The sequence below is a fragment of the Rhinatrema bivittatum genome, unplaced genomic scaffold (genome assembly GCF_901001135.1).
Source record: "Rhinatrema bivittatum unplaced genomic scaffold, aRhiBiv1.1, whole genome shotgun sequence".
NCBI lineage: Eukaryota > Metazoa > Chordata > Amphibia > Gymnophiona > Rhinatrematidae > Rhinatrema > Rhinatrema bivittatum.
In genome coordinates, this window is record NW_021820266.1 from 37,501 (window position 1) to 45,000 (window position 7,500).

Here is a 7,500-nt window from a genome sequence, read left to right on the forward strand (position 1 = left end):
CCTCCCCAAACCTTGGCACCTGTCCTTGGGCAAGGGCAGTGCCCTGTGCCTGTGCCTAAAGCCCATCCATGGGTGTGCAGGGACCACCTGGTGAGCCGGGTTGGGACCAGGCGGTTGATGCCGGTTGCCTCCCCAAACCTTGGCACCTGTCCTTGGGCAAAGGCAGTGCCCTGTCGCTGTGCCTAAAGCCCATCCATGGGTGTGCAGGGACCACCTGGTGAGCCGGGTTGGGACCAGGCAGTTGATGCCGGTTGCCTCCCCAAACCTTGGCACCTGTCCTTGGGCAAGGGCAGTGCCCTGTGCCTGTGCCTAAAGCCCATCCATGGGTGTGCAGGGACCACCTGGTGAGCCGGGTTGGGACCAGGTGGTTGATGCCGGTTGCCTCCCCAAACCTTGGCACCTGTCCTTGGGCAAGGGCAGTGCCCTGTGCCTGTGCCTAAAGCCCATCCATGGGTGTGCAGCCGGTGATCTGGGTTACCCTGGCCACCTGGCCCTGAGCTGGAGTGTGCAGGGACCAGGCAGTTGATGCCGGTTGCCTCCCCAAACCTTGGCACCTGTCCTTGGGCAAGGGCAGTGCCCTGTGCCTGTGCCTAAAGCCCATCCATGGGTGTGCAGGGACCACCTGGTGAGCCGGGTTGGGACCAGGCGGTTGATGCCGGTTGCCTCCCCAAACCTTGGCACCTGTCCTTGGGCAAAGGCAGTGCCCTGTCGCTGTGCCTAAAGCCCATCCATGGGTGTGCAGGGACCACCTGGTGAGCCGGGTTGGGACCAGGCAGTTGATGCCGGTTGCCTCCCCAAACCTTGGCACCTGTCCTTGGGCAAGGGCAGTGCCCTGTGCCTGTGCCTAAAGCCCATCCATGGGTGTGCAGGGACCACCTGGTGAGCCGGGTTGGGACCAGGCGGTTGATGCCGGTTGCCTCCCCAAACCTTGGCACCTGTCCCTGGGCAAGGTCAGTGCCCTGTGCCTGTGCCTAAAGCCCATCCATGGGTGTGCAGCCGGTGATCTGGGTGACCCTGTCCACCTGGCCCTGAGCTGGAGTGTGCAGGGACCAGGCAGTTGATGCCGGTTGCCTCCCCAAACCTTGGCACCTGTCCTTGGGCAAGGGCAGTGCCCTGTCGCTGTGCCTAAAGCCCATCCATGGGTGTGCAGGGACCACCTGGTGAGCCGGGTTGGGACCAGGCAGTTGATGCCGGTTGCCTCCCCAAACCTTGGCACCTGTCCTTGGGCAAGGGCAGTGCCCTGTGCCTGTGCCTAAAGCCCATCCATGGGTGTGCAGCCGGTGATCTGGGTTACCCTGGCCACCTGGCCCTGAGCTGGAGTGTGCAGGGACCAGGCAGTTGATGCCGGTTGCCTCCCAAACCTTGGCACCTGTCCTTGGGCAAGGGCAGTGCCCTGTGCCTGTGCCTAAAGCCCATCCATGGGTGTGCAGGGACCACCTGGTGAGCCGGGTTGGGACCAGGTAGGTTGATGCCGGTTGCCTCCCCAAACCTTGGCACCTGTCCCTGGGCAAGGGCAGTGCCCTGTGCCTGTGCCTAAAGCCCATCCATGGGTGTGCAGGGACCACCTGGTGAGCCGGGTTGGGACCAGGTGGTTGATGCCGGTTGCCTCCCCAAACCTTGGCACCTGTCCCTGGGCAAGGTCAGTGCCCTGTGCCTGTGCCTAAAGCCCATCCATGGGTGTGCAGCCGGTGATCTGGGTTACCCTGGCCACCTGGCCCTGAGCTGGAGTGTGCAGGGACCAGGCAGTTGATGCCGGTTGCCTCCCCAAACCTTGGCACCTGTCCTTGGGCAAGGGCAGTGCCCTGTCGCTGTGCCTAAAGCCCATCCATGGGTGTGCAGGGACCACCTGGTGAGCCGGGTTGGGACCAGGTGGTTGATGCCGGTTGCCTCCCCCAAACCTTGGCACCTGTCCTTGGGCAAGGGCAGTGCCCTGTGCCTGTGCCTAAAGCCCATCCATGGGTGTGCAGCCGGTGATCTGGGTTACCCTGGCCACCTGGCCCTGAGCTGGAGTGTGCAGGGACCAGGCAGTTGATGCCGGTTGCCTCCCCAAACCTTGGCACCTGTCCTTGGGCAAGGGCAGTGCCCTGTGCCTGTGCCTAAAGCCCATCCATGGGTGTGCAGGGACCACCTGGTGAGCCGGGTTGGGACCAGGCGGTTGATGCCGGTTGCCTCCCCAAACCTTGGCACCTGTCCTTGGGCAAAGGCAGTGCCCTGTCGCTGTGCCTAAAGCCCATCCATGGGTGTGCAGGGACCACCTGGTGAGCCGGGTTGGGACCAGGCAGTTGATGCCGGTTGCCTCCCCAAACCTTGGCACCTGTCCTGGGCAAGGGCAGTGCCCTGTGCCTGTGCCTAAAGCCCATCCATGGGTGTGCAGGGACCACCTGGTGAGCCGGGTTGGGACCAGGTGGTTGATGCCGGTTGCCTCCCCCAAACCTTGGCACCTGTCCTTGGGCAAGGGCAGTGCCCTGTGCCTGTGCCTAAAGCCCATCCATGGGTGTGCAGCCGGTGATCTGGGTTACCCTGGCCACCTGGCCCTGAGCTGGAGTGTGCAGGGACCAGGCAGTTGATGCCGGTTGCCTCCCCAAACCTTGGCACCTGTCCTTGGGCAAGGGCAGTGCCCTGTGCCTGTGCCTAAAGCCCATCCATGGGTGTGCAGGGACCACCTGGTGAGCCGGGTTGGGACCAGGCGGTTGATGCCGGTTGCCTCCCCAAACCTTGGCACCTGTCCTTGGGCAAAGGCAGTGCCCCTGTCGCTGTGCCTAAAGCCCATCCATGGGTGTGCAGGGACCACCTGGTGAGCCGGGTTGGGACCAGGCAGTTGATGCCGGTTGCCTCCCCAAACCTTGGCAACCTGTCCTTGGGCAAGGGCAGTGCCCTGTGCCTGTGCCTAAAGCCCATCCATGGGTGTGCAGGGACCACCTGGTGAGCCGGGTTGGGACCAGGCGGTTGATGCCGGTTGCCTCCCCAAACCTTGGCACCTGTCCCTGGGCAAGGTCAGTGCCCTGTGCCTGTGCCTAAAGCCCATCCAATGGGTGTGCAGCCGGTGATCTGGGTGACCCTGTCCACCTGGCCCTGAGCTGGAGTGTGCAGGGACCAGGCAGTTGATGCCGGTTGCCTCCCCAAACCTTGGCACCTGTCCTTGGGCAAGGGCAGTGCCCTGTCGCTGTGCCTAAAGCCCATCCATGGGTGTGCAGGGACCACCTGGTGAGCCTGGGTTGGGACCAGGCAGTTGATGCCGGTTGCCTCCCCAAACCTTGGCACCTGTCCTTGGGCAAGGGCAGTGCCCTGTGCCTGTGCCTAAAGCCCATCCATGGTGTGCAGCCGGTGATCTGGGTTACCCTGGCCACCTGGCCCTGAGCTGGAGTGTGCAGGGACCAGGCAGTTGATGCCGGTTGCCTCCCCAAACCTTGGCACCTGTCCTTGGGCAAGGGCAGTGCCCTGTGCCTGTGCCTAAAGCCCATCCATGGGTGTGCAGGGACCACCTGGTGAGCCGGGTTGGGACCAGGTGGTTGATGCCGGTTGCCTCCCCAAACCTTGGCACCTGTCCCTGGGCAAGGGCAGTGCCCTGTGCCTGTGCCTAAAGCCCATCCATGGGTGTGCAGGGACCACCTGGTGAGCCGGGTTGGGACCAGGTGGTTGATGCCGGTTGCCTCCCCAAACCTTGGCACCTGTCCCTGGGCAAGGGCAGTGCCCTGTGCCTGTGCCTAAAGCCCATCCATGGGTGTGCAGGATCTGACCCTGGACCTGGTGAGCGGGTTGGGACCAGGGTTGATGCCGGTTGCCTCCCCAAACCTTGGCACCTGTCCTTGGGCAAGGGCAGTGCCCTGTGCCTGTGCCTAAAGCCCATCCATGGGTGTGCAGGGACCACCCTGGTGACCGGGTTGGGACCAGGTGTTGATGCCGGTTGCCTCCCCAAACCTTGGCACCTGTCCTTGGGCAAGGGCAGTGCCCTGTCCTGTGCCTAAAGCCCATCCATGGGTGTGCAGGGACACCCTGGTGGCCTGAGCTGGGTGTGGGACCAGGGTTGATGCCGGTTGCCTCCCCAAACCTTGGCACCTGTCCTTGGGCAAGGGCAGTGCCCTGTGCCTGTGTGCCTAAAGCCCATCCATGGGTGTGCAGGGACCACCTGGTGAGCCGGTTGGGACCAGGCAGTTGATGCCGGTTGCCTCCCCAAACCTTGGCACCTGTCCTTGGGCAAGGCAGTGCCCTGTGCTGTGCCTAAAGCCCATCCATGGGTGTGCAGGGACCACCTGGTGAGCCGGGTTGGGACCAGGCGTTGATGCCGGTTGCCTCCCCAAACCTTGGCACCTGTCCTTGGGCAAGGGCAGTGCCCTGTGCCTGTGCCTAAAGCCCATCCATGGGTGTGCAGGGACCACCTGGTGAGCCGGGTTGGGACCAGGCAGTTGATGCCGGTTGCCTCCCCAAACCTTGGCACCTGTCCTTGGGCAAGGGCAGTGCCCTGTGCCTGTGCCTAAAGCCCATCCATGGGTGTGCAGGGACCCCTGGACCTGGCCTGAGCTGTGTGGGACCAGGCGTTGATGCCGGTTGCCTCCCCAAACCTTGGCACCTGTCCTTGGGCAAGGGCAGTGCCCTGTGCCTGTGCCTAAAGCCCATCCATGGGTGTGCAGGGGACCACCTGGTGAGCCGGGTGGGACCAGGCGGTTGATGCCGGTTGCCTCCCCAAACCTTGGCCAACCTGTCCTTGGGCAAAGGCAGTGCCCTGTCGCTGTGCCTAAAGCCCAATCCATGGGTGTGCAGGGACCACCTGGTGAGCCGGGTTGGGACCAGGCAGTTTGATGCCGGTTGCCTCCCCAACCTTGGCAACCTGTCCTTGGGCAAGGGCAGTGCCTGTGCCTGTGCCTAAAGCCCATCCATGGGTGTGCAGGGACCACCTGGTGAGCCGGGTTGGGACCAGGCGGTTGATGCCGGTTTGCCTCCCAAACCTTGGCACCTGTCCCTGGGCAAGGTCAGTGCCCTGTGCCTGTGCCTAAAGCCATCATGGGTGTGCAGCCGGTGTGATCTGTGGTGACCCTGTTCCACCTGGCCCTGAGCTGGGAGTGTGCAGGGGACCAGGCAGTTGATGCCGGTTGCCTCCCCAAACCTTGGCACCTGTCCTTGGGCAAGGGCAGTGCCCTGTGCCTGTGCCTAAAGCCCATCCATGGGTGTGCAGGGACCACCTGGTGAGTAGCCGGGTTGGGACCAGGCAGTTGATGCCGGTTGCCTCCCAAACCTTGGCACCTGTCCTTGGGCAAGGGCAGTGCCCTGTGCCTGTGCCTAAAGCCCATCCATGGGTGTGCAGGGACCACCTGGACCTGGAGCTGGGTTGGGACCAGGCAGTTGATGCCGGTTGCCTCCCAAACCTTGGCACCTGTCCTTGGCAAGGGCAGTGCCCTGTGCCTGTGCCTAAAGCCCATCCATGGGTGTGAGGGACCACCTGGTGAGCGGGTTGGGACCAGGCAGTTGATGCCGGTTGCCTCCCAAACCTTGGCACCTGTCCCTGGCCGTAATCTTTGCAGTGTGGAGCATGGCACCAGGGTGCAGGCCTTGGCCGTAACCTTTGCAGTGTGGAGCATGGTACCAGGGTGTGTGTGGAGCATGGTACCAGGGGTGCAGGCACTTTGCCGTAATCTTTGCAGTGTGGAGCATGGCACCAGGGGGGTGTGTGGAGCATGGCACCAGGTGTGTGTGTGTGTGTGTGTGTGTGTGTGTGTGTGTGTGTGTGTGTGTGTGTGTGTGTGTGTGTGTGTGGTGTGCGTGCGTGTGTGCGTGCGTGTGTGTGTGTGTGCGTGCGTGCGCGTGTTGTGTGTGTGTGTGTGTGGAGCATGGTACCAGGGGTGCAGGCACTTGGCCGTAATCTTTGCAGTGTGGAGGCATAGCACCAGGGGTGTGTGTGGAGGCATGGCACCAGGGTGTGTGTGGAGGCATAGCACCAGGGGTGTGTGTGGAGGCATGGCACCAGGGGTGTGTGTGGAGGCATGGCACCAGGGGTGTGTGTGGAGGCATAGCACCAGGGGTGTGTGTGGAGGCATGGCACCAGGGGTGTGTGTGGAGGCATGGCACCAGGGGTGTGTGTGGAGGCATAGCACCAGGGGTGTGTGTGGAGGCATGGCACCAGGGGTGTGTGTGGAGGCATAGCACCAGGGGTGTGTGTGTGGAGGCATGGCACCAGGGGTGTGTGTGGAGGCAGTGCACCAGGGGCACGGAGCCTTTAAGTCAATGGTAGCCCTGTCCCTCAACCTAAGCACGTTGGTGGTGGTGGTGGTGGTGGCGGCGGTGTCTGGGTCGGTGCCCCTCACGTGTGTTGCTACTGCCAACCCACTCCCACCACTTTCTGTGAATTACGGTTTTTCGTTCCAACCAGGAGAGGAGAGCGCAGTGCTAAGGTTTCAGCACTGCGCTCTCCTCTCCCGGTCATGTTGAGGTTTACCTTCACTTCAATCGGGACCTGTCTGCACAATATTAGGAAACACAGTTTTCAGAAACTTGAGAACCATAGCGATGGCAAGGGGGAATCACAGAATTCGAATGGGAGTGAGGGCAGCCTGTCTGTCGGACACTGTTGGAGCGAAACTCCCCTCTCCCACTGGTTCTCTGAGTAAGATGGCTGTGCTGCCCGCCGACGTGGTGCTTGCACAAGGGGGAATCACCGAATTCGAATGGGAGTGAGGGAGCCTGTCTGTCGGACACCGTTGGAGCGAAACTCCCCCTCTCCCGCTGGTTCTCTGCATACGATGGCTGGTGCTGCCCGCCGACGCGGTCCTTGGACAAACAGGTCTGGGGGCTGTCCCCGGGCCTCTGTGGAGGCGTGCATGCAGCGATGGCAAGGGGGAATCACCGATTCGAATGGGAGTGAGGGAGCCAGTCTGTCGGACACCGTTGGAGCGAAACTCCCCTCTCCCACTGGTTCTCTGCGGTAAGATGGCCGGTGCTTGCCCACCGACGCGGTCCTTGGACAAACAGGTCTGGGGGCTGTCCCCGGGCCTCTGTGGAGGCGTGCATACCCCCGGATGTGAGCGCCACCTGGTGGGTCACCTTCGGCTCCCCGGTGCCCAGGCCGTGCTGGCTACAGCGCCGTTCCTGCGGTATGTCGACAGGGGTACCGCCATGCACCTTTGCGGCTCACGTTCAAGGCGCGCCTGCGGGCCAACAGCCAGCGCCAGTCGGTAGGGCACGCTTTCATTCCCAGCTGACCGAATGGTAATTGCCTCCTGCCCCGGGAAGGCCCCTGCTGCTCAGCCTTGCTGCTGTTGTTTAGGTGGGTGGTTCTTCCCCGCATGGCAGGCCCCTCTGTCCCACGCATCGCCTATGAAGGATGCGGTTTGAGTGGAGCGGTGTCGCTCCCGCCGGTCCTAACGGTGTCTGCCAAAGCTCAGTGGCGAGACTGAGATGCTCCGTCTGTCCCAGGTGCCATACAACAGAGCATGCCTGTGCCCTGGTGGATCCCCACTGTCCATAGAGCGAGCCATCCATCCAGCCAGCCAGCCAGCCAGCCAGCCAGCC